This window comes from Lycium ferocissimum, chromosome 10 (assembly GCF_029784015.1).
Source record: "Lycium ferocissimum isolate CSIRO_LF1 chromosome 10, AGI_CSIRO_Lferr_CH_V1, whole genome shotgun sequence".
Classification (NCBI taxonomy): Eukaryota; Viridiplantae; Streptophyta; class Magnoliopsida; order Solanales; family Solanaceae; genus Lycium; species Lycium ferocissimum.
The window spans coordinates 12,460,904-12,486,014 of record NC_081351.1 but is presented as its reverse complement, the minus strand read 5'-3'; the positions used below and the strand labels follow the sequence as shown (position 1 = coordinate 12,486,014).

Here is a 25,111-nt window from a genome sequence, read left to right as displayed (position 1 = left end):
AAGGGTTCGCCCACCGGGGAGGGTTAGTGTGGGTGCCCGCATGATCAAACGGTCAAAATGCTACCCTTATAAATGCTTTCTTAAGGGATGTGTAAATGAAAAATGCGACAAACATTTTGAGACAGAGGAAGTAGAAGAATAGATTAATACTAGAATACGGGAGAAACAAGAATTGGATGCATTTAATGTTGGGAAAAGGGTAAAAAATGACCCTCTACTTTGGGAAAAGGGCTAAAAATATCCTCCGTTATAAATTTGGGTAAAAAATATTCCTTCCGTCATTAAAGTTTTTAAATATACCCCGATCTTAACGGAAATCTCTAAATCCCCCAAAATAACCCGATTTCATTTTAAACCTGCTCCATTTAAACCCGACCCAACTACATACAAAACCTATATGCGGCCAACTTGTTCTCGAGTCTTACATCTGGAGCCACTACGCACAGGAGCGGGTAACACATTAGTTTTTTAATTTAGTATGTGTCATTGTGTCATTCGAGCGCCCTCTAAGTTGACCACCCTACCCACTAATGGACTATAATAAGATACAGGGCTTTGTGGACCGTTAGTTCATGTGAATCGAAATCCAAATATTTTTTTTCTGCAAAATATTTTCAAATAGGATCTATATAAGTTGTTTAAATAAATTTAGTTAAAAAAAATTGTTGTGATGCTTCTAGCGCCTCCTGTAGCAAGGGTGTCATGCGATTTTTTTTTTTTTTGAGTCGGGGTTGTAGAATTCCAACAGATAAAAAAAAAAAATTCCTTGCAAAATTTCGCAAGGCAAAGTTTTGCTTAAGGCAAGTTCTGCCTTATAAGATAGAATTTGCCTTAAGGCATATTCTGCCTCATAAGACAAATTTTCGCGAAGCCTTGCCTTGCGAAATTATTATTTTTTAAAATTGAGTGGAGGTTCGAACCCAGAATCTCAAGGTATTTTCGGTTACTTTTTTAAGCAAAGGGCAAATATTAAGAACAGGCGCCTTTGAATGACAATACGTGCAAAAAAAATGGGGCAATTTGCAGGATTGTCCTTCGCTGGGGGTGGTCTTTAATTGTTGTCCCTCTAATTGGTGGTCTTTAATTTTTGGCCTCTGCCTTTGCAAATTCTGCCTTGCGAAATTCTGCCTTAAGGCAGAATTTGCAAAGGCAAAGGGCAAAAATTAAAGACCACCAACTTGAGGGCCAAAACTTAAAACCACCAATTTGAAGGGCAAAATTAAAGACCACCCCAAATAAAGGTAAATCCGCGCGCAAAAAAAAAAAAAAATGCATAATTAGTCCAAATTAGCCCAACTTTTTTATATGGACGGATCAAAATGTGTTAAGTTAATAAATAGACGAATTATTATGGGGAACTTTCATAAATACAAGATATATAGGAGTTAATGATATAATGTACAACTAATTTAGATATTACAAATTGTGCAACTTAAAGCTAAAAATAAGGAGATTATTGCTATAAATGAAAATATAAAAATAAGGAGATTCCCTATATTAGTGATAACATAATTAAATGCATATATAAACACAATAAATGCTTACCTAAAAAAGCTCCAGCACAATCTACTAGCAAGCTAATTCATGAATTTTAACCAAAAAAAATAAAGTTAATTCATGAACAAGTATATTATTGTAGTATCTGTTATATATATTATTCTATCTATATATCATATATTGTTACCATATATGTTATTATAAAGTACAATTGGTTGGCACGTAGAGTAATATATTCATATATTAGGTATATAATATACATACATAGACATACTAATTTCTACTATTATATCCACAAATATTTTATTATCATATTTTCAGTTAAATTTGTCAATTTGAATATACCATATACTTTTTAGGTATATTTTCATGTACCTTTGTTATACAATATACCATATATTTTCGTGTAGCTTTCTTAGTATTAATATTAATATTAATATTAATATATTCAAATAATTTCTTTTAGTGACAAAAAAATAATTGCATCAGTCATCTAGTGAAAATAAAAAATAAATAAAAAAGAATAAAGAGGAGAAAACGAAAGATTTTTTTTTTTAAACGATAGATATATGGAAAATTACATTATCTCTCATGCTCTTTTCATAGATTTTTTTTTTGGGGTGGGGGGTTTTGGGGGGGGGGGGGGGTGTGTGGTTTGAAAGAAAGAAAAAGTAAAAAGTGAATATGCATTAATGGTAGTAACTCCTAAAATTAAGTATTATTGATATATTAGGAATATAAGAAGTTGTATTTTCGTAATTAAGAAGTTCAAATTTTGAATAAGTTGTATTCATATAATTTTTTTAAAATAGTTGTAATCTTTTTAATTAGCATTTGAAAAAATTGTATTTATGTAACTTTCCCAATTATATCCCATTCATATTTAAATGGATTGGACTACTTATATTTTCATGGGCTGATAGGAGGCAAGTCAATGTCGGTGCACTGGTGTGAGGCATAAGAGGTTATTTCCCGTGGTCAGCTAGAAGGGCTGAACTAATTAAGTAGTTAAAAACTGAAGCAATAAAATCTTTTATTTTTAAAGAATGAGAAGATCATATACACAAATGAGCTAAGAAGATGTATCTATCAACAGTTAGTGCATATGCACTAGTTATTTTTCTCTCAGATCTTAAATATAGAGTAGTTGAAAAGAGACATTACGTGTCATGTGAACAAAGGAATAATGAATGCAGTGATAATATATTTTATACGTTTAAATCCTCAAACATAAATAAAATGGAATAAGTACCTTAAATCCCCACCATCACAAGGCAGCTTTTGAAAAAAGAAAAAGAAAAACGTGAATTAATAAGTGAATCGAAATCTTTGCAAATTTAGTGAAACAACAATGGGCATTAAATTTAAGACGTTACGTGTCATGTGAACAAAGGAATAATGAATGCAGTGATAATATATACGTTTAAATCCTCAAACATAAATAAAATGGAATAAGAACCTTAAATCCCCACCATCTCAAGGCGGCTTTTGAAAAAAGAAAAAGAAAAACGTGAATTAATAAGTGAATCGAAATCTTTGCAAATTCAGTGAAACAACAATGGGCATTAAATTTAAGACGTGAGATCATAGTCTTTGTGAGCTTAGCTTTATATTGCATAATTCGGAAGGTAAGCTAGGGAGCCACGATTGAATTGAATAGACTTCCCAACTAAAAGTTACGTCTGAAAAGTTGATTAGCTCCTAAATTTTGAATGGTCACTTTCGAACTACTTTAATGCGATGCTAAAAATTACAAACACGCGTTTAATTTGTGCTAGTTATGAGAGACTTCCAATTTTCTTATTTGCTTGTGTGCTAGACGTTTGATTAATTATAAGGAGGAGGGTCTTTACATCCTCTAACAGCCTCTTATGTTTGGACTTGAATCAAAATCGTCCATGTTCTTTAACCTAGAGCACTAATAGTCGTCATTTAACTATGCAAAAGCAGTTAGGGCTGGGCATAAATACCGAAAATCGAAAAATCGGACCGACTTCAAAAATCGAAACGAAAGAACCGAACTAGTTCGGTGTTCAAAAATCGAAACCGAAATAGCCGAATCGAAGTTTGATAAAACCGAACCGAAGAACCGAACGCCCACCGTAGTTTATTCTCTTCTTGACAAGTATATTCTCTCACATTTGGTGAGAGCTTGGAGAAATTAGGAGCTGTATTGATGTAAAGGCTACTCAAACCAATTTTTTCTTAGTAGTTTTAATTATTTTGCCATTACTTGGTAGGACCATATTCTGTGAAATCAACTTAGAGTTGAGATACTCTTAGGTTGATTATAGTTTTTTACTCTTGTAAAGCGTAGTTATTCATTTTCTAACTGATTTCGTTATTTTCATTATTAATAAAAAATTTCGCTAAGCTCGCTGCTCAGTGGTATAATATTACTTAATAATTTTTTTTTGAGTGGTGGTCTATTGGAATATTTCAACAAACTCAAACACTTTATGGTTTACGTTTTCAGAAACTTCAGTGTTCGGTTCGGTGTTCGGTTTTTAGAGTTCGGTTCTTCGGTGTTTCAGTTTAAACCGAAATTTAATACATTACCCAAAAAAATTAAAATAGTCCAGGCCTATTAAGTTTAAGCCCAAAAAAACCCAACTGTAACAAGACCTCTTTTGCTTTTGTATCCCTAATTTTCCACTTCAGTTGAGAAAATCAAATATCCTTAACAAAGGAAGGTGACTATGATGTGTCTTTAGGATTAATGTATGCCCTTTATGTGTTTTCTTAGTTATTCTTACTGTATGTATATAACACCTAGTAACCCTATATCATGGTTATGGTTTTCTGTTCTTGTGTATCCTGTTTGTTTAATTTTGATTTCAATTTATCAGTTTTATGTTTTATTGCTTTTGAGAATATGAATTAGTGTAAATGGAATCGCTTCTAATTAGGGCTGGGCATAAATACCGAAAATCGAAAATCGGACCTAACCGAACTTCAAAAAATCAAAACCGAAAGAACCGAACTGAACTAGTTGGGTTCGGTGTTCGGTGTTCACCTTCAAAAAACCGAAACCGATATAGCCGAACCGAAGTTTGATAAAACCGAACCGAAGAACCGAACGCCCACCCCTACTTCTAATATCATATAAAAAAACGAAAACCGAACCAAACCGAACTTCAAAAAACAGAAATCGAAAGAACCAAACCGAACTAGTTTGGTTCAGTATTTGGTGTCCACCTTCAAAAAATCGAAACCGATATAGCCGAACCGAAGTTTGATAAAACCGAACCGAAGAACCGAACGCCCACCCCTACTTATAAGGGTAAAAAAGTCTTTTAATATTTGAAGGATATTTTGGCCAACCAACATTTGTATTCATGCTTTTAAAACAATATAGATAGATTATGCAATATCTATGCACTTATATATAATGTATATCTACCTTATATAATGTGTAAAAAAAGCGTATAATATGTCGTTAGCTATAGAGACGAACCTCTCCTCTAGTTTTTAGTTGTAATTCTTGTTCAAAATTAGTCAAATCTTCACCAAATGACTTCAAATTTTATAAAAGACCGTATTATTAAAACTAGTTCCAACAAGTCTAAACAACACCTGATCCAAACTTTTCACAAAAGTAAGATTTGAAATTCAAACTCATTGTGGGTTACCTTTCTAGTTTGATATTCCACCACACAAATCTTACAAATTCAGTACTGTAACCCCAATTTGAGCTTCAAACACAACAACAAATTGAGTTTTGCCAACTAACAATCAAGAGACGGCTGGGTTGAAGAAGAGAAATAGGAAGAATAATTTCAGAGGTCTCCCTTCAGGTTTGACCACGAACTTCCCTTGTGGTTTGAGATATTCCATTCACCTTCTTTATTTTCATATATGCAATGAAACTAAATTAAATGATAAAATGTCTATAATATCCCAAAACTACCCTTATCTGTCACCTTTTATTAAAGTTTAAGTTTTTAAAAGCTATTCTCTCGTAGGGGACGACCAAGGGCCAAACTAACATTTAGCTCAGTTGGTGCAGGGGTAAAATGAGAACTTAATTACCGATATCGTTAAAAGTCCCGACGTAATTCGAGAAGCATCCAGTTGCTTGCTCTCTCTATCCCAGAGTATCTTCTCAGAATTAGGGGGTGGATGGCCCATGCAACATGAAGGCTGAGTGTTATAAAAGTAAATAAAATGGTCAAAACTTGATTCCAAATTGGAAAGTGAACAATTCAGGTATGTGTTAGTGAACAATTTAAATTTAGGCATATCCACAAGCAGCGCCTTCAGCATCATAGGCAGGTAGCAGAGTCACCGAAGGAATCGAGTGAATGACCTTAACGATCATTTTAAAAGTAGCACTCCGTACTTTATGATACTTCATAGCTTCATAGTTACAAATCATTTTCTCATTACTTTGGGGCTGGAGAGAATGATAGTCGCTTGCTTGAGAGGGTAAGAAGGCTAGGCCCCCAACGTTTGCTTCGCTGGGGAAGAGGTGTGGACAAGTGGGCCTCTTCACAGGGACATTGAAAATGCAGAATTAGACACTTCACTTTTGAATTTGTGAATATATACCATAGGGTGAAATGCAGACATATCAAAATTGAAAAGACAATTATGCATCATCAGGCGAAAAAACTCCATTTCCTTAAGGAGCTCAAAATCTTTCAAACCAAATAGACGTGGAGGATTCTGCATCATCAGTTTTTCTTTTGGCTGAAGAATGGTGAAGGTGCAATAGATAATGACTGCTTAGTTCTGAATTCAATTACCAATTATTAAGCAAATAGGAAAAGAAGATGAAAAGAAACTAGAGGAGCATAAAGTTAAATCACTTGCCATGGTCCCTCCAAACTTATATCAGAAAGAATATCGTGAGTACACAACAATAGCTAAGTACTCAACTCCGGGTTGCTTTAATAATACAGAAGACATATAACAGTTACAGCAACTTAAATTTCTGCCCCGAAAGACCATGTAAACTTGGATGGAAGATGGAAAAACGAAAACAAGAAGAAAAAAGTATCATAACATATGAAAACTACAAAAATTGCTGCCAGACATGGCTCTTAAATTTTGTTGAACGCGACAATGTCACAGCTCTACACGTATTCGTTGCAAGGCTCGACAGTTAGACGTTCCTCAATGAGATCATCGACTGAAACAAGGTCATCCACAATGGTAAGCATGATTTGCAGTTTCTTAATCCCATAGCCAACAGTAACCAATTTGGCTGAAGCACAAAGAAAAAGGAGAAGTTGTCAGCGAACAGGTGGGAAACAAATGGTGTAGCTATATTTTTCATCATAAGAGGGATACAGATTACAAATAAGAACTCATACATGCTCCCCAGAAAAGCCCTTCAATCTGAACACTGCAAACAGCCTCTTCAAGCTTCTTCATGTCAGTTTCATCATCCCAAGGTTTAACATCCAAAAGAACAGATGATTTTCCACCTGGAAAGGTCACAAGAACTAAGAACGTAGCAAGACAAAAGACCCTCATTTTTTGTGTGTAGGTGGTTTTTCCTTTTTTGACTGAATATATATTCATTGAGAATTTTATTTTATTAACGGAGGAGGGAAGGGGTCGGGGGATGTCATAAGAAGGGCACATTTTCCATCCAAATAAAGATTTGTTCACTTTGTTTCAATCTTTTCATTCTTTTCCTGGACAATCATTTTGCACATATATATGCTGCTATTTCCATCTCATTAAGAAATTGTCGAAAAGAAAGGTTCAGCACCCAACTTAATAAAAGCATTAATGATCAAAAAACAAAACTCACTCTCTTTCTTCTTGGCAGATGCCTTAGCAGCAGCAGCCCTTTGTTCTGCTGCCTGCTATTCCTCCTCAGTCTTGTCTCCAAAGAGATCAATACCAACATCGTCATCATCATCAGGCTACAAAACGTTTAATATGTCAAACTTTCTTGTTTATAGGTATGATGTCAGTCAATCTTTACCAAACAAGAAAGCAACTATCAACAATTACTCCTAGCAAATTGAGTTATCAACCGATTACTGACAGATATTGATCCATTGCTAAAACGCTCGTTGATAAACTTCACCAAGAAATCTGAATTCGTTGGACACATTACCAACTACAAATAGGTTGGCAAACAACAAAAAAATTCGTAACTTTTGAAACTTGGGTCTAAGACTTCTATTGGTAAATTTACAATCAAAATTCGGTTGGTATACCTTTAGTACCTCTACTGACAGATAGAAGCCGCGTTACTAAATTTGGATCTTCATATTTCAAATATAGCTAGTAACCGGATAGGTAAATGTAGTACTGAAAAAAATGTGTTTAGTAATTTTAGTTACAAAGAATTTCTATGGGTAATTCGTTTCTAACTTGCCAATGAATTTCAAATTCGTTAGGAAATATGGTTACTTATTTTTCAAATTACATTAGTGGTTACTTATTTTTATTTTTTTTTATAAATTGCACTAGTAATTTCAGTAACAAAAAGACATTTGTTAGTAATAGATTGTCAATGTATTAGCAATATCACTAATGGAATTGTAATTCTATAGTAGCAATTATTTTAAATTATAGCTTTGGAAAATCTAAAAGCACACTTATATAAATTCAAAGTGTTAGTTATTTATAAATCATTATCATAAAGGTGAGAAAAACAATGCAAAATATGGCTTTTAACATAAAATACATCTTAGTATGACTCGTATCGGATGACAAGTAATATCTGAATTGTTATGATGTACAAGTAGGCGGTTGTCACGACCAACTAGGGGCCGCGACGGGTGCCCAATACTTGTACCAAGCACCCCTTTTTTTCGTATCTTATTCTTATTACTGAGTGGGCCGAATAAATCGCATACTATCATTTATTTACTTAGCATTGTCATTAATAATATCATTATGAACATGTACTAATAAACTTTACTAACTTAATGTACATTAACGGGGACAACCAATATTATGTAACCGTCTAATTATACATATCTCTTTCAACAGCCTCTACGAGCCTCTAAACAAAATACATATTATAACAAGAAGAGGTAGGGTCTTGTGCCCGTCGTGCCCGATTTTCAAACATGTACACAAAAGTAATACATAAGAAAGGTTTGGGGGCGAAAATGGAATATCTTCCAAGAAATTTAGAGCGCCTTCTTCACGGCCTTGTCTAAAGCTATAAATTCGATTCCATTGTAGAGCGGGCGATGCATGTTTGTTTTGATAAAGCTCCCTCCACCATGGATCAAGCTCGTGGATTTAACTTCGTGATCTGATCCGACCGCTATCATATTTATTATAATGCAAAGAATAGTTTTGTGTGTGTTGAATACCCACGAAACGTTTGATTGGGATTACCGTGAATCGAAAAGGTACGTCGTGTACAAATAATGTACATCAAACTTCCCAGTATGTAAAGCATGGAAAACAATGTAAATTGGAGTCTTTGCAACATTGAAATTTATACTTGAAGTACGAATAACAATATCATGGAATCATAGAACATATGATAAGATAAGAAAATAACCCCTAAGTACATATGAGTGCCTTTTAGTTCGGCAACCATGCAATATCTCTACCTTTCTTTGAAAAACATTTCTCTTTCATACATAGAAAATAGAACATGTCATATCATTGTTTGGTCAAATACGTGCCATTGCTCCCCCATAAAGTGACTTAACAAGGCATCCCTTTACCGGGATGATAACGCTCAAATTGTTCCACCGGGTGGCAATGCGTCTTATATTTCGCCACATGTCTCCCTTTCCCATATCCCCCATATCATATACATATCATATAAGTGGCATGCCTTTGACCACAAGTCCCAAAGAAAGTCATATATCTAAAAATCCAGTGACTTAAGGTCGATAACCTCCGATCGTATTTGGAACAATCGTGGTCGCTCACTGTCTCGCCTCTTTCCAAAATCTTTCGAGGAACGATAATCATAAGGGGAGACTACCAAGGAAGAGTGTCACAAAATACGTCCAAGGAAAATGTATAACAGAGTCCCAAGGTATCATTTTATATGCTTGGAGCCTTTAAGGTAGTTATTATCCATAATAGAGTCGAAGAATCAAGAAATGACTTAGCATTTTCACATTGTCGTATTCATGGTGAGAACATATCGTCAACATATCTGTCATAGACATTTTCTCATCTTTGACGTCATCATTGTCGTTAGGAAACCATATTCATCGTTTAAGTCATAAAAGCTTTCAATCTCTTAAAGCTTGGTTTTTTTTTTTTTTTTTTTTTTTTTTTTTTCCTTTCTCGCAAATATTGGGCATCTTGGAAAACATTTACGACTTATTAGAAAGGAAATTATATTTTAGAATTCTAATCATTTTTATCTTTTTAGTTACCTACGAAGATTTTGGGACGCTCAATTGCTTCATCCATTTATGAAAGTTTCATACATTCAAGCTACTTTTCCAATGAAACCTAGAAAATCTAATTCACTCCTATCAATGAATATGGATGTTTAACAAACGATTCAAACTTAGGTTTCTAGAGATAGAGTAGTCCAATTTTCGCAAGGTTTTGTATCCAAACCTATTATGTCTAGGACATGCCAAAAAGGAAGGGTAAAGCTTTCCTTACATACCTTTTACCGCTTCTTACACCACTCCAAATTCCGAGTAGTCAAATTCTTCCAAAGTCTACAATTTGGTCACATTTACCATATGTTAGTTAGAGCCTCTTCGGAAGTTGAAATTTACAATAATCATTTGTCTACCGAAATTTCGGCAAAGCATTTCCATTGTAAATACTCCATCCCACCAAGTTCAACTTGGCCAATTTCAATCAACAACGATCCACAATTATAGCAATTGCCAAATTCAACCCGGCCAAATTATCAACAACAATGCCAACAACCATACCGACAATTTCAATAACCAACCCAAAGTACATTCTAACAATTCAATCAATATACTACTTCTCAATTCAAGACCTTCCGACCTCCTTCAATGAGAATTATACCAACTCAATAATTTACACATTAACAACATCATGTCATCAACATTATATTCCATTCATGCAAGAACATCACATTCCATTTACATAAATTTTCACAACAAGTCTGCCTCCAACTACAACCCTTTCACTAAGGTCATTAAACTTTCATTAGCAATATAGAATCCACACAACAACTACTAATGCATTAAATAAAATTGACTCATTTTCTTCCACACCACACCACAACCACATTTGTCGGCCACACTACCATGCATATCCACGGCCACACACACACACACACACATTAACTCACATCACCACCTCAATTCCACTTCCTTCATGAATTTCACTCCTTTTATACACTACAACATACACAAATATATATATATATATATATATATATATATATATATTATTACCTTTTCCTTGACTTCTCCCTTAGGTATGCCTTGTGACTTGCAAGGATATGAATTTTCTTGCTCCAAAAAATTCCACTCCAACTTTTAGTCTAAAACGGACCCTTATATATTAATTTCCTTAGAAAATGATTTTCAAAGAAATTTTTCTCAAAAAAGTTTCTTGTGGAACTTTCTCTTGGCCGAATGGCCATCAAGGTTTTGCTCCTTCTCTTTTTTTTTTTTTTTTTTTTTTTTTTTGTTGTTCTTGAATTTTCTAGAGGATTAATGTGAATATAAAGATGACTTAGTCATCTTTTATGCACATGGAAAATCCAAATAATCCTTGTGGGCTAAAGCTTCACCTTACTTTTCTTTTCCACCACCTATGAGGGACAAATGCTTATTGTACAAGCCCATCTTCTTCTTTTTTTTTTTTTTTTTTAGCACTTCATGAAAATTGTTTTCCAAATTCCAAATTTACCCTTCGCCTCCCTCCATATTTCCACGAGTCATATTGCGAACTTATTTTTTGCCCCTAGCCTTTATTAATATTTCAGTAACAAAAAAGACTTTTAAATTCTTCATAAGCAATATCATATGCCAACCAAAATAAGAAGCTTTGGAAAATCCTTATATAAATTCAAAGTTGTTATCTTCCATTATCATAAAGCGATTATCTTTTAACTATTCGAACGCACAAGACGCGGGATATAACAGCGGTGTAGGTAACCAGCTATGCGTACCGACAGACGGGCTTGGAGCATCAGTTCATCTTGCACCTCTTACTGTATTTTGTGTCTCTTTTTTTCACACAATTCTTGTCTTATTTCCTATCTCATTTCATGCTTATCTCTTCCTCATTTCTTGCAAACGGTGTCCAACACTTTTTTTAACCCCGCATCAAGGTCAAGATCTTGAAGTTGAGATGTTGGAGTGGAGGATGCACCAACATGCCCCTAGAAAGGTGCCTAAGAACCATGACCATGATATGTTATGAACCCCATCTGCTTTATCCAAATAAATTTGTGGAAGATCAACCGTGGAAGCTCACTGTTGTATGTGTGATTTATATCATATTTTATTGCTTTCAGGATGTCATAATGCCTAAGATCACATCTGCATTTCAGCCTGAAGATGGATTTAGTGAACCTTCTACAGTTGATTTTTCACAAATTTATTTGAATAAGTGGGTGGGATTAAGAAGACGCATATGTATGATCTTGGTTCTCAGGCACCTTTCTATGGCCATATTGATGCATACTCCGCTTCAACATCTCGACTTGAAGATCTTGACTTTGATGCTGAGGTAAAAGAATGTGTTGGACATTGTTTGCAGGAAATGAAGGTGGACATACAACATGGTATTAGAGGAGATGAAACAAGAAATGAGAGAAGAACTGTGTGAAGAAGCAAGACACGAAATGCAACAAGATATGCACGAGCAAGTTGATCAGATACTCCAATCTCGTCTATCGGTCCTCATAGCGAATTTACCTAGACCGCCTACTCGTATATCACAATATATCGGACATGACTCATCATCCAATAATGATAAAACTCATATTTAGATTTATTTTAAATTTTTTATATTACACATTTTGCATTGTTTATAAAATATATACTAATGTTTTTTGGATTTATTTAATGTTCATTTTTATAGCTTAAGAAACATTTAACATTGTGAAGAGGAGCCTTGGAACAACAATAAGTTTTCTTCGTGTGACTCATAGGTCACGAGTTCGAGTCTTGAATCAACCACACTAATGCTTGTATCAGGATAAACTGTCTACATTACACCCCATGGCCCATCAGGTACAACCCTTTCCCGGACCCTATGTAAATGAGGGATGTTTTGTGCACCGAACTACCTTTTTTAGACACATTTTCCTCAATTTCTGATAGATGTTATGATTCATAAAACGGAAAAGGGTCAAATATACCCCTCTACCTTGGGACATTGTTGAAATTCATCCCCCGTTATACTTTTTCATCATTAATACCCCTACCGTCTGGCAAAGTTCTAAATTTGCCCTTACTTTGACGGAGGAGACATGTGGCATCGTCTGAGTGAAAAACTCAACCCATTGATTAAAAACTCAAGCCCATTAATTTGACCCATAACCCGATCCGACCCTTCCACAGATTAATTGCCCATATTCGTTGTCTTCTCTGCCAAGCCTGGTTCCATTCCCAATTCCCCTCTTCACCATTGTTATCAAACCAGCACAACCACTATCATTTCCTCCTCCATTTCTCATTTTGATTTCAAAAGACAACTTCAAAAATCCCACTATAAAAGGCTGCTACAATCATAGAAGAAGCAACAGTGAGCGAGCAACAACAAAATAAATCTGAACAGCAGCGAACATCGGAAATACCTGGAGCCTGTTAGCGCTACCAGTATGGGTAATTGGGATGTTGTTAACATTTGCCCATTGTTATCTCTTCGGGACTATGGTAGACATGTACTGAACTCTGAGCATCAAAAACAACATGATTTGTCACGCCACTATCAACAATCCAAGGGGCTTGTTGTTGATTAAAGCGACTAGCAAAGATGGCTCAGGTTTGCAAATGGTTATGCGATTGAGAATGAAAGACTTTGGCTGAGTGATCGGAGGATCACAAAGTTGGCAACAAATGTTGCTATCTGGTTAGACTCCATGGTTGTGAACACCACGGTTGATTATTTGCAGCATTGTTTTCTTGACACCTGTTGTTGTTATAGGTGTGTTCCGAGAGGAGTTGTAGGACTTTTATGTTCTATGATAGCGATGATTCAAGGCGGTTGTGGTTTCTTAGCCTTGTCATGCTTGACAAAAATCTTATGGTCGAGTAGTTTTTCATATAATGCTTCGTAAGAGATGGTGGAATCTCTTGCACGGATAGAGGCAAAAAGTTCGTGTAATTCAGATCTAAGTCCACTAAGAATTTTAAGTCCGAGTTTTGGATAAGATATTGATGCTCCATCGGTTGCAATTTCATCACACGGTTGATCTAAATAATCAGTAACATGACAAGTGTCTTGGTAACACGAGCCAGTTGGTCATGCAAACTATAAATTCTTATTTGCATATGCAATATGCAGATCGTCTCCGATAGATAGACTCCTGGAACCATGACATATTTTCTTTTTTGAACGTAAGTTTTTTCCACTAAATAAAGAAAATGGTTCATTCCATAAAATAAAAGGCTTTTTCAAAGAGGTACAAATCAAAATTCCTCTTTATTTGATTTGTTATGAAATCGACCATAGATCAATTCCCTTTTTATTTGGGAGTATTGACTACACCCCAATACTGAGATTCATTTTACTCTTTCCAAGTGACATGTCAGGTCAAGAGCATCCCAACTGGATTGATTGGGATGATAGTTTCTCCCTCCGAGTCTGTAAAATCATAATTTCGATCAAATCACATTCGCAGTATACTAGGCCTTCTAATTCTTTAAGAGTTTTATCTAAAAGATTCTCACCCAGACAAATTTTGTGGTGGCAATAACGACTACAATGGCAGTAAGAGGTAGTTCAACGGAGGCCACGATGGCATTTTGGATTAACTGATCTTGACGAAACCAATTAGCGAATAAGATTCTCTATATCTTGATTGTTTGCAGGAATAGATCGTGCGAGAGGGGCAGGAATAGATCCATCGAGATGGCCATAGAGATTGTGACCATATATGAGCATTGACACTTGAGCTTCCCGGTGAGAAATCGTGGCTACCAGCTAATTTGATGGATAGCTGAGTTACAGAATTGAACTGAACAATGGTGCTTTTTATTGTTAACATTGGAATTGACTACAGAAACGTTGGTGGCCATTTCAATTGATGGATACTTGAGTTATCATAAAGTAAACTTGTGAGAGTTAGACAAGCCATGATACCATAAAGAGTAGAATAACACTGAAGAATGAATCAATATTCTATTAATTTGTAATATCTTGTATATAAAGGGCTATACCCGACTGATATACAAAGTTTGTACAATAAGTCAATAATACGTGTTGATAGAAGTATGAAAATTTGTATAAATATTAACCAAGCATGTATATGTCACCAACCTAACACGTAACGTGCAAGAATAACAACTATATATCGTGTTTATAGACTACATCAAATATGAAATAGTTTAAATGTTAGAAAAATATGTTAAATAATGAGAACTCAAAATAAAAAAATGTTTATTTCTAAAAAATAGTAACTAACGAATTATATCTTTGGTAGAGATTTTGAAGGAACAATTGGTGTTGAAGACTGAAGAAAACTCTGAAGATTTGACATTTGATTTGACCTCTTTTTTGAAAAGAATTTAATGGAAGAAGAAATATTTTGATATTTATTTCTCAGAAAAATTTACTAGTCTTCTCTTTGTTTTTTTTTTTTTTTTCAATTCAAAATCAACATATAGCAAGTAATTCGCACTTGTTCACATAACATGAGTAGCTTTAATTGTATAGATAAACTCACATTTAAAGCTATAGTTGACCTGATATAGTCAAAATGTGACACTCTAAAATTTATTTTTTATACTGTATTGTGATAAATTTTATATCTCAACAAGAAATAAAATGACATGAAGTCAACAAATTAAAGATATGGAGGAGGAGGAGGAGAAGAAGAAGAAGAAGATATAATTTTTTGTTTTAAAAAAAAATAGTAAATATAACTTAAACATTAATTACAACAACAATGGCTCGTGTACCTCACAATTTTGTCTATGGACTAATATTAAATTCAGATAATTTAATATTAAAAATATTTTAAATAATGTAAGTCCATTTTCTCTGACAATCATAAAATGAAAACTTATCGGCCCCAAAAAAAATTATTTTCTTATTTGTAGAGGTTGATCTTCTTTGCTTTTGCTCAGGAAATTAATAATCTTTGTATTCAAAGGCTTGTTAGTTTTAAAGAGAGGACACCATTTCTTCCAAAAAAATATATAAAGATTGGATAAGGACATATATGTCACCAACCAAGCGCATAACGTGCACAACCCGACAATCATATATATAAACTTGTAATCAGACTCATATTTATATATTACTATATAACTGGGGATAGTTTAAACACAAATAAAATATTTCAGATAATGTAAATCCGTTTTTTCTAACAACCATATTAAACCTAATCATGAAATAAGAACTATCTGGCCTTAAGAAAAATATTTGTAAGATTTTACATATAAGTACAATCACAAAAAATAAAGGATACAAATAACTCAATTTTCCATTTAATCAAGTCCAAAATATTCACAAAGTTATGTTCCCAAGTAATGCAAAATCAAATTAGCAATAACAACATGAGACGTAATCTCCAAGTAAGTTCAAAATAAGAAAATATGATCCATATTGTAGGAATTTGAGGTAAAAAATTGAAATCATGATGAGTAAAAGCTTTTATAGCGAAGAATCAGCAACACTTTAGAGATCACTGGGTTTTGTATGGGATTGACCCTTGTTTATCCATACATCATTTTCCTCTTTTTAAATGGAACCTCTTCTCATGTTTCATAGTTTAAGTTTTCTGCAATAATGTCGAAAAATTAGAACATAATGTGTGTGTATAAAGATTGGACAAGCACGTATACGCCACCAAGCTAGGACGTAACTAGGATGACCAAACAACTGTATATCTCGTCTACGGACTACTCTCAAATTTAGAATAGTTTACATATTTAAAAATATTTTAAAATAATGTAACCCTGCTTTTTATAATATTTATGAAATGAAAAATTATCGGCCTCGATTTTTTTTTTTTTTTTTTTTTTTTTTTTTGTAGAGGATGATTTTTTCTTATTTTATTTAGAAAATCGAAAAAGGGTCAAATATACCACTGTACTATCAGAAATAGTTTAAATATACTGAATTTCAGTTCAAATATCCCCTCCCGTTATACTTTCGGTCCAAATGTACCACTCCCATTATAATTTGACAAAAAATTGCCCCCGATTTTGATAGAGGAACATGTGTCAAGCTCAGAATTAAATAGTCCACCCCCAATTTTAAATATTCAATCCTTTAGAAACTCACCCGTTGTAATGACCCGTTTGGTCGTTTAGGCTTTTGACCCTTTTACCCCTGTTAACCCTTTCCTTAACTCTATTAGAGCATGTTTGACTCATAGGGATAGGTAGCGCGGTTCCCTAGGCGATTCGGATTGGTCTTGAGGGAATTAGTGGCTTGAAGCAAAAAATTGATGACCAATAGTTGACTTTTGGATAAGCGAACCTTTTTAGGAATTCCATCAATTTCATGAAGTTCGGAGAGTCGTTTATAACTTGGTGAGGTGATTCATTTGATTCCCGAGGCACTCAGAAGCGTTTTGGGTCTTTGGTTGGATACTTGACTTTGGGGGTTGACCCGGTCAAAATGACCTCCATTGGGAATTCCGAGGGCACGAGTGGATTCGTAGTGTGCTTTTATGTTGGTAAGCATATCTGGTTTGTATCCAAAGGGTCTCGATTGGGTGTCGCGTTTTGGGTTGAACTTGGTGAAAAACCAAATTTTTGCTAGTGTCTGATGTCCCGCTTCTGCGGGTATGGGTGCTCATCTGCGGGTCCGCCCATATGGGACTTGGCCCGCAGACACAAAGTGACTTCTTCACGGAGGCGAGTCCACATCAGTGGACAAGGTGTTTGCGAATGTGGACATCGCTGAACATAAACTTTCCCTTTTATTTCCCAACTTCGAACCATTCTTCCCGTTCACTAAATTGCTAACCTGGAGAGTATTGTGGGCGATACTGAAGAGCTTTTGGGTGAAATCATCTTGGGGTAAGTTCCTTTGCTTTATCTTGTGATTTATTTATGGTTCAAGATTAGATTCCATGCTAGTTTCATGAATTAGATTAGAGAAGATGGGTTAGGAACCCTAAATTGCTTTTATGATTTCTCTGCAATTCTAAGGAGTTTTATGGGGAGATTTCTTAGATTCTAGGCTTCTAATCATTGGGGAATTAGATAGTAAGTTGAATCCCTTTCTAAATTCTAGGGTTTGAACATTTGGAATTTAGGGGTTTTCCGTATTTGATGAAATTAATGCTAACTGAGAACTAATTGATATTGGTGATTGGACTTCTAGAACTTTGGATTGACCTTTTTCATTGATAGTTTTCCATTTTACCCTTGTGGGCCCGGGGTCTCTTTTGGGGTTTTTCTAAAAGTCTAACAATATATATATAGTTAAATTCGTAGTCTGATGTAGATTGTTTAATTGTTTGACTTTAAGCATTCAGAGGCTATCCGAAAGGGGAAAGCCTAGTTTTGACGGTTTGAGGCTCATGTTCGGCAATCGAGGTAGGTTATGGCTTACCTTTTTTAGACTTTGATTAGCGATTCACATGTGTTACGTAGTATTGACGGGGAAAGCATGATAGGCCTTCGGGCATGGTGTGGAGTGGTGATCCAATTATGTTGGTATGATTTCTGATTATGTGGGCTTGTCGCCGTTATTTACGCAATGATTGACATGTGGTGTACTTGACTACGTGATTGTGGTGTTGTGGGATGTACTAGATGTATTGTGGTAATTATTGTTGACACCTAATTTTTGACTCCCGTAATTTATTTTAATTACCCAGAATCCTTGGATATCAAACGGAGTAAAATGTGTATTTTCTACAAGTCAAAATGATTATATAAAATTATTTAGGTAATATTTGCCACCTCATTTGGCAAAATAACTTCGATAATATTATAAATCATTTAGAAATCAATTTACATTTTTATAATAAATATGGAATATTTTTCAAATGTTAATCAAAAAGATAATTCAAAATCAATTACTTATCTAATTGTTAAAATTGTTAGAAAATCAATTAGCAAGCATTTTACTCCGTTAAATTCAAGAAATCCGATTAATTAAATGAATTGTGCATATTCAATCTGCATTTGTTTTGAAGTTAATTGTCACGACCCAATTTAGCTAAGTCGCGCGGGCACCCACCTTTCCCACCTCGGCAGGCGAACCCTTATCCCAACAATCTCAAATACATGAAATAATTAATAAATAAATAAATAAATAAATAAATAAATAAATAAATAAAAGAGATAGAAATATGTAAGTCTGACATAATAATAAATAGAATAGTACGAAAGTACATCAACCACCCCAGAAATCTATCTAATCATACAAAAGCAACTAACTAACATCTACGAGTCTGGAAATATCAAAAATACATCAAAAGTATGAATATGTCTCGGAATATCAAGTAAGACATAAAATAAGGGAAGAATCTCCAAGGCGGCGGATGTTCCCGTGCTCACCCTGTAAGACTCTCAGCAGCAACTCTCGCACCACAATTAGCCACGAGAAACAGAGGTCGATCCTACCTGGAACTCTGCATTCATAAAAGAATGCAACAAATGCAGGTAAGTACAAACAACAAGTATTGGTAGGTATCATAGGCCGACTAAGTTTGGCTAACACATATCAAGTCAATAAAGTAAGATAAACAGGTAAATCAACCAGGTATAAGTCAAACACAAGCCAGAATCCAAGAACACGTCATGTCACGACCCGCCTAGTGGGCCATGACGGGTACCCGGAGCTGACTACCGAGCACCACCTTCCATACTACCATCGTCTTAACTTGAACGCATATAAACTCCATAAAACATGTACACATATGTATACATAAGCCCTCACGTCAGCAAAAGAATAATCTATAAAATATACATCGAGGGTCACATAACATCTGCTACCCACATACGAGTATCTACGAGCCTCTAACTGAAGTAATGGAGTCATGAAGACGGGACAGGACCCCACCATGCCCAAGTATATACACAAAAGAATATATCGGCCACCTCCGGTCCATGGAAGTGCTCTTGTGTAAGCCGATTCGACTCTTGGGAAAATTTGGATAAATACTCCTGTCTACCTGTGGGTATGAACACAGCGTCCAAGAAGAAAAAGGGACGTCAGTACGAGATATTTACTGAGTATGTAAGGCATGCATCATAAAATAACAAGGGAACAAGAAGATAAAATAAAGAGAAGAAGATAGCCCAGATCGCTTGCCTCTTGGGGCGGGTCTCAGTACGTGCTCGTAAAAATGTCATCATATCACGTATTGCCGCGGAACGTGCAGCCGATCCATATATCATCATATATCAATATATTTTCGTGGAACGTACGGCCCGATCCATCACCCATATAGCCCACGTCCGAGCATCCCGCGTCCGGATGATACCATAAGATACCAACTGATCAGGTGGCTATGCGTCTATAGCGCCTTACCTTTCCCCATGTCCCCTATATACATATACATATCATATACATATATAATATATATAGCATGCATGAGAGCCCAAAAAAAAGTGTGCTTTATCGGAGTGACGTAAGGTCGTAAACCTCCGAGTACATTATGGCGTTATCATCACGGTTAGGTCTCACCTTAAATAGTCCATGACATAAACTGAGGCCATATGTTATATAAAGACGCTCAGACATAAGCTGAGGCCATATATTAAATAGCACGCTCAGTCGCGCCATGAAATCATCTAGACCCTTAGGCTTGAAAAGCTCTAGGATTGGAGTCATCATAAGATTCTTCAGAAACTATAGACTTCTGGCGTTTCTAGGAGTAAAAATATCATGGATGTCATCATTGTCACCTTTATCGTTATGGAGCATATCTCATAAGAAGTTCTCAACGTTCTTCAAACTTCATCTTTAGGGACGTAAGAAGGCCATGAAAGTATAGGGAAGAAATTAGGAAGTAGGAGTCATGCCTTTGAAGGAAAGGGGATAGCCTTACATACCTTTGTCGTTTAATTATTCAATCACTTGCTCGTTCTTCTTTAATGCCCACGTTTGACCTTCAAGAGGATTCGTATCGACATTAGCTAAATAATTATAAGAACGCGCTTACTAAAGCTAGAGAAAATTGGGCAGCATTTTGTTTGTTTATACGACTTCCACCACATTCTAAATCAAGTCCCAAACGTTCATAACAACAATCACAATATCATTCATAATCTATTTATACTCATAACACATCCCTATCAATGATTTATTTCAAACTATGGCTCAACAATGACATTATGCCCGTATTCTAACCCCCCCACTTTCCCATCTCCCTATAATTCAAGTTTCTCAACCATCCAATACTCTTAATAGCATGAAATAATCATAAGAACTACTTTGATTATAGAGATGGTCTTAGGATGAGAATACTTCACTTGAAAGAGAAGAACTCCACTTCGATACCAAGGAGATTCTTAACCCATCAACCCTCAGGAAGCATTCACACCTTTAATTCTACCAACTTTTGATGTTTAATCTTGGATTTCCCTTCTTGGATATGTATTAATGTGATATAGAGAAAGTTCTAGAGGTTTAGAGAGTGTTTGAGAAGTGGGAAATGAGAAAAAGAAGGAAAAACCATGTATATATAAAAATGAAGTTTGGACCCGACCCGAAACCTACTGTTCATTATACGAACCGTACAATTTATACGGTCCGTATGTTTCCTCCAGAAAATCACCCTTCACTGGAAGGGTTCTACGGTCAGCATACGGGTCAGAGGATAATATACGGTCCATATATGGCGAGCATCTAATTTTTTTCCGAATTCGTTCTCGTCGGCTTTCGTTTTGATCTCGAATCCTTATGGAACCTTCTTGGTACTTGTGTAACACATCCTTAACGATCTAACGGGCATTATAACTCATCCTCAAAACCTTACTAGATATTCGTTAGTTCGACACTCCATGAAATCTTCCCCGAAACATAACTTATGATCCACTTCCTTTACACGAGTCTAGTTTCACCAAGTCCTACGACTTAAAAAAATCTTATCGTATATACATTAAGGTCGCCAATCACCCTCGTCAGCAGTCGTGAAGGTCTCGTGTCCGACTTAGCTGACGTTAGTCTATTCACGACGCAACGTCATGAAATTGTCGAGGTGTAACATCCTCCCCCCTTAAGAACATTCATCCTCGAATGTTAAATTCTCGAGAATTCTACCGAAATTTTGCCAGAGTTTCCCTTGTAATTTGGCACTACCATCCTATCACAACGACCCAAAATAACATCGCCATTACACGGGGCTACAACATCAACAATACGAAATATGGCCATACACGACCTAGAAGTAATAAAGTAAAACATTTCATACTGGGAGCACCGATGTTTCATCTTGAGTCTCCTCTCGGGGGGTGAAAATAGATGCGGATATTTAAACTTCATAGCTTCTTCGTCTCCCAAGTCATCTCCTCTGCCGTTATCATTTCTCCATAAAACTTTGACCGAGGCTACCTCTTTGTTCCTAAGCTTCCGCACTTGTACGTCTTATGGCGGCGCTGGTGTGTACTTCTTCATAAGCCAATTTTTCGGTGATTTGAATGTCGCTTGCGGGTACTATTTTGGCTCTATCTCCAACACATTTACGAAGCATCGATATATGGAAGGCTGGATGAATCGAGTTCGGCTGCGTGGGTAAGTCCAACTCATAAGCTACTCCGGCCCACTCGCGTACGATCCTGTGGGCCCATGTATCGAGGACTGAGCTTACCTTTCTTACCAAATCTCATTATCCCCTTCATTGGCAATACTTTCAAGAACACCCAGTCATGGACCTAAAATTCCAAATTCCTCAATGATTGTACCGCGTAAGACTTTTGGCGACTTTTGAGTCGTCACCAACCTATCTCGAATAAGCTTAATTTTCTCAACCGCTTTGTTGGATCAATTTGGGCCTATTAATTGTGTTTCTCCTACTTTAAACCATCCGATAGGCGACTGCATTTCCTCCCATATAAGGCTTCATAAGGAGCCATTCGAACGCCGGCATGATAACTATTGTTATATGCAAATTCAATAAGTGGCAAAATGATCCTCCTAATTACCACTAAAGTCCAATGCACAAGCCCGCACATGTCCTTTCTGAGGTTTGAATAGTGCGTTCGGCTTGTCCATCGGTCTATGGTGGAATGCGGTGCAAATTTCACTTTTGAGCGCCCAATCCTTCTTGAAAGGATTTCCGAATTCATTGAATCTGTCAGTAATAATAGATATAGGAATGCCTTGAAGCCGCACTATCTCTTTGAGATACAACCTAGCATAGTCCTCTGCCAAGTATGTGGATCTAAGGCTGGGCATAAAACACCGAAAACCGAATTACCAAACCGAACCGAGGGTTTCGGTATTTCGGTATTCGGTATTTCGATTTTCGGTTTGGTTTTCGGTAATAAAATTAAAAAAGTTCGGTATTCGATTTCGGTATTCGGTATTTGGTAATTATAAGTTCGGTATTTCCCGAATACCGAAATAATTTTCCGTTGTCCTTAATTTCCTCTGGTTAAGGTCTCCTTATTACAATGTTATTGATATACCCCTTTGTACTTGTTGATCCTAAAGAGCTTGTCTTTTCTCCATGCTCGTAAATTTGATTTATGTTGTAATATATTTAAGTTATATCGGCCGTTATGTTGTGAAATACCCTCCAATTCATAGTCACTGCTTACTGGTTGTTTCGTCTTCTTCTTTATTTCCTTTTTTTTTCTTTTTCCCTTCTTATTTTGGCTCTTGGTTGGGGTAGTGGAGGCAGAGTAATAGGTGACAATATTCTTGCCTCTCTTAATTTTCTTGGTAGAGATTATCGGCTTATTTTGGCCTCCATGTACTTGCGTGATGGTCATACTTAAATTAGAGGTGGCTTTTGGTTCCAAATCTTTTACCTTTGCACTTGTTTATTAGATATCCGAGAAAGACCGTGTGATTGTTTCTTACGTGATTATGTTATTGGAAGCATTTATCCTATCAAGCTCATTAACGGAAGCGGGTATATATATGGGCAAATGAGCTTGGCCAGTGATGATCTTCGACTTCAATGTGGTATTACCGAATACCGTACCGAACCGAAGTTTGATTTACCGATTACCGAATTACCGAACCGAAATTTGAAAGTTCGGTATTTGGTATCTACTTTCAATTACCGATTACCGAATTACCGAACCCGAACTTTGAAAATATCGAACCGAATACCGAACGCCCACCTCTATGTGGATCTGACCGGTAGAAAATGTGCTGATTTCGTGAGCCTGTCAACAATCACCCAAATGGAGTCATATTTATGCCGAGAACAAGGTAATCCAACAACAAAATCCATATTGATCGCCTCCCATTTCCAGGTCGAAATTTCCATTTCTTGCAAGAGCCCTGCTGGTTTCTGGTGCTTAATTTTTACCTGTTAACAATTTGGACATTGAGCCGCAAACTCGGCTATATCTCTTTTCATTCCTTCCCACCAATACATTAGCTTGAGATCATGGTACATCTTTGTCGCTCCCGGATGAACGGAATAACGGGAGTAATGAGCTTCTTCCAGAATCTGGCGACGTAGTCCCACAACATCTGGAACACATAACCTATTTCGGTACTTGAGAATCCCATCTGCAGAGATCTCAAATGATAACCTCTCCTTTTGGGAACGTGCATCTCTATAATACCTCAATTTGGGATCCTCGTATTGATGCCTTTTTACTTCTGTGTCTAGGGACGAAGCAACGGGGTTAAGCACATTGACTCCGGTGTTACCCGAATCCATTAAGCGAATTCCTAGACTAGCTAGTTGGTGGAGCTCACGAGCTAATTCCTTCCTTTCTGATGGAACCTCACCTCGACTACCCATGGACTTACGGTACAGGAGGCATCGGCCACCACATTTGCTTTACCGGGATGGTATAGAATATTTACGTCATAGTCCTTGATAGCTCTAACCACCGCCTCGACGCAAAGTTCATTCCTTTTTGCTTGAAAATATAGTGAAGACTTTTGTGATCTGTGTAGATGTCCTCATAGACACCATATAAATAGTGCCTCCATATCTTTAGAGCGTGAATGACCGCAGCCAATTCAAGGTCGGGAATCGAATAATTCTTCTCATGTTTTGCGGCCTAGAAGCATAGGCAATGACCTTGCCGTGCCGCATCAATACACTACCTAACCACCGCAGGCATCACAATACACCACATAACCTTCGATCCTTCCGGAAGTGTCGGGTAGGGGTCAACTAGCTTTGTCTTTCAGCTCTTTGAAAGCTCCGGCTCGCAAGCATGTCCGTCCCCGAAATTTAGCAGCTTTTACGTGTTAGTTTCCAAATCCAACGGTCTTTGAAATAAGGAAAACCCTTCCACAAATCTCCTATAATACTGCCATGCTGCAAGCTACGGACTTAAGGCGTTGTGAGCCTTGGCCAAGTCTTCACGACCTCGATCTTTTGGGTGTCAACCCGAATACCATCGGGCCGATGATGTGGCCCCGAAAAATTCTGAGTTCAACGAAT

At 36.2% G+C, this 25,111-nt stretch overlaps 1 protein-coding gene and 1 pseudogene across 2 annotated transcripts in view; both read right to left on the bottom strand.

Annotated features, from left to right (window-relative positions):
* The window catches only part of LOC132032487 (THO complex subunit 7A-like), a 68,937-nt gene extending 63,661 nt beyond the window's left edge, over positions 1-5,276 (bottom strand). The window contains exon 1 of one of the 2 annotated variants that reach the window (XM_059422111.1): positions 5,130-5,276. The gene's annotated coding sequence lies outside the window, so the exon portion shown is untranslated. The remainder of the gene's footprint in view (positions 1-5,129) is intronic. The other variant, XM_059422110.1, reaches the window with a different exon arrangement.
* A 1,266-nt stretch (positions 5,277-6,542) lies between these two features.
* On the bottom strand, positions 6,543-7,570 carry LOC132034609 (elongation factor 1-delta 1-like; annotated as a pseudogene).
* Positions 7,571-25,111: the final 17,541 nt, after the last annotated feature.